Source organism: Halyomorpha halys, unplaced genomic scaffold (assembly GCF_000696795.3).
Source record: "Halyomorpha halys isolate HHAL.00 unplaced genomic scaffold, Hhal_1.1 Scaffold24.1, whole genome shotgun sequence".
Classification (NCBI taxonomy): domain Eukaryota; kingdom Metazoa; phylum Arthropoda; class Insecta; order Hemiptera; family Pentatomidae; genus Halyomorpha; species Halyomorpha halys.
In genome coordinates this window covers 427133-430358 of record NW_027107648.1, presented here as the reverse complement: position 1 = coordinate 430358, position 3226 = coordinate 427133, and the positions used below count along the sequence as shown (strand labels likewise).

The 3226-nt window shown below is 31.3% G+C and overlaps 1 long non-coding RNA gene across 1 annotated transcript in view; it reads left to right on the top strand.

Annotated features, from left to right (window-relative positions):
• Positions 1–2214, top strand: part of LOC136795445 (uncharacterized) — a 10394-nt gene extending 8180 nt beyond the window's left edge. The window contains exons 2-3 of the long non-coding RNA XR_010843047.1: positions 1422–1485; positions 2143–2214. This is a non-coding gene — a long non-coding RNA (uncharacterized lncRNA). The remainder of the gene's footprint in view (positions 1–1421; positions 1486–2142) is intronic.
• Positions 2215–3226: the final 1012 nt, after the last annotated feature.

Here is a 3226-nt window from a genome sequence, read left to right as displayed (position 1 = left end):
CTGATCTCCTCAGTCAGCTGACATCGAAATAACAGCTGACTTATACCGTAACTTATATATATATATATATATATTAATTCTGTTATTTATCTATTTAATAAAGGAGGAAAGAAAACAAGAGGTCTTAGTGGGGCAGGTCTGGGTTGGAAGGATGGCTTTTTTTTGTTATTATCTCCTCTTGTGAGATTGTGACTTCTCGTATATCGACCAACTGCTTCCCTACTTTCTGTATTAAGGGAGCAAAAACATTTTTAAAACTTACTGTAATCTTAAAATTATTTATAAAAACTTATAAAAACATTTTTTTTTTTTTAATTTTTTATTAAATCCTTGAAAAACTCATTTTGAAACGCCTATGTATTTCGATGTAGAACAGGCTTTTGATCGAGTCTAGCACCCGGGACCGCTTTACAAACTCCGTAAATTCCTACCTCCTACATATTATCTCATCATTCGTTCCTTTCTCATTGATAGATTATTCCAAGTAAACCACAATGGTTCCTATTCATCCCTCTATTCTCAGTCTGGTGGTGTTCCTCAAGGTCACATCCTCTACACCGTCTATACAGCTGAAATTCCAATCAATCCTAACACTATCCTCACCACGTATACCGATGGCACATATGTGCTCGCTGTTAATAATAACCCATTAATTGTATCCCAAATTCTTGAATACCATATCTCAGCCTCGAATAATGGTGTCGTAATTGGAAGATTAAGATAAATTCCATCAAATCACCTTTACCATTCGTCGTAAACCTACTGAATACCCGACAGTTTCATTTAATGATGTTACTCATTACATTTAGACAAATGATTAACCTGGAATCCTTATACAAGATTAAAAAGAAAGGAAACTGCACGTCGATTTCGACTATTACAGCACTTAATAGACAAACGGTCTAAACTTCCAACACATTACAAAAGACTGATCTACATGACTGTAATTAGGCCAATCTGGACATATGGAATTGAGCTTTGGGGCTTCACTAAACCTTCGAATTCCTCTCATATTCAATCCTTACAATCCAAAATCCTTCCTAAAATCCTCAATACTCCTTACTTTGTCACAAATAATTTCATACATAAAGACCTTAATGTTCCCTATATAACCGATCTAGCCCGAACCAGATATCACTCCTTCCATTATAAACTCCCTAACCACTCAAACCCCCTAGTTTCTAACCTTGCACCTTCTTCCATTCCGGACAATCCTCCGAGGCTCCTGTAAAAGAAGATGGCCACGAGACCAGCTAATGTAAAATGTCATTAGAGTGCTAGCAATGGGTAGTTTCTCTACACGCCTGTAACTCTCCAATTTAACTTAGATCAGATTTACTAAATGTATTATAATATACAGTTGTAAATAGCAATAAATAAATATATTAAAAAAAAATGTATTATTAATCACTCTATTCCAGGTGCGGGGTGGTACAGCGGTATTGCGCTAACAATAAGGACTGGGTTGGAATCCGGCTGTGCCAGGTTATTATTTATTCTATTACTGTAGCCCTGAGCCAATCCAGTGGGTTCAGAAGCCCTCGGGGTTCCACTCGGCCTTCATAAAATAGGTACCCTTAATTGGGGAAATTACCTAATTAGAAAATTGTTCAAATTAAATTAAAAATCAAAATTTTTTATCACAGTCAACCTTCTTTGTTAAAATAAATCACAACAATATTTGTAATCTTCACTACACTTAGGTCAGCCCTTTAATTTATTTATTATAACTATATTTTGGTTAAATTTCCTTTTTATTTTATTATTCATATCAAGGTTAATTATAAATACCAACATTAATTTTATCCCATATTTTTCATAAATTAATTTTACTTAAAATCTCTGCATAGTGTTAGTTCAGATTTTTTGTCTCAGTTTTAAAATTTATTGTATAATTAATGTTTCCTGATATGTAAATGGACCCAAATATTTTTATTTTTAATGTATTATTTTCTTAATGTAAAGTCATAATATTTTCAAAATCAAAAGTATGCAGGTTTTAAGTGGCGTGCTATACTAGTTTTGTGAATGATGTGGTTCTAAAATTGTATTAAGTTATGATAATTTATTAATAATGTTGTTATTTGTTTAAATTTTTTAAAGATCATAGATCATATGTTTAATAAAAGCTGGTTGTGATAGATTGTGCTTAAGGAAAAAGAAACAAAAGGGCCGAAACGTCGAACTTATAAAGGAATAAAAAAGCTTTGTGATTAAAATAGGACAAAATTTATTTATTTAAACAATATTAACCAGTCTCAAGAATGTGTAAAGATTAATAAAGTAAAGTAGATTCTTATAAATCTTTAACATTTTTTGCTTAATAATAACTTATTTTGTCATTTAGTTGTTTAGTTTAGATTAGTCATAAAGTTTATGACCCAGAGATCTGTTGCATGCGTAACCGGCAACAAAACGTAAATTTTAAAATTATATAAATTATAAAAGTCATAACTGACAGTTAGGAAATATGACTGTTTTTGAATTGTAGGTAATCATTGGTGATAACGGGACTTCCGGGTTTTTTTACTTAGCCTTTTATGTGGATTTCCAATAAAAAAAGAGAATAGTAATAATAATGGAATATAAACGAAAAATTACTTTTATTGATTTATGAATAACATTCCTTTCAATGCGATTGAGCAAGTATTGTTAATAACTGATAGTGTGTTGTGACAAATAGTTTAGTGTCACTGATTCTGAGGTTAGCTCACACCAGTACTATCTGTACCCCATTGAATTGAAGTTGTGATATTGAAACGAGTAACGAATATTGAAATAATGTTGAGAATTGTAAAAATTAAATGACTTAGTAAAATTAACCTGATTTTGTACCTCACTGTAGTGTAGAGGAAACACTTTTCTCGTATTTATTTTCCCGAAAATGTGAATGACGAAGTCTTTACCGTAATTTGGAAACTGTCCTATGTTGATCGACTTATATTCGCATTTGAATTAAGAAAATTTTCAACTTTAGTCAATTTTATAGTGAACATGATAAATTTTTAATATCAAGGTAATTTTTGTAACTCTGTGTTAAGGCACTGTGCTACTAACTTCATGAATCCAGATAATTATTTATTCTGTTACTATAGCTGTGTTGCTGCCAGTTTGGAATTTGCATTAAGAGAGTCGTTCTTAGGGTATCCACTGTACGGACTTTTTACTGAGCCTAATTAAAAATAAAGAAAAAAAATACTTTTTACAATTTTTTATGCGTATTTTG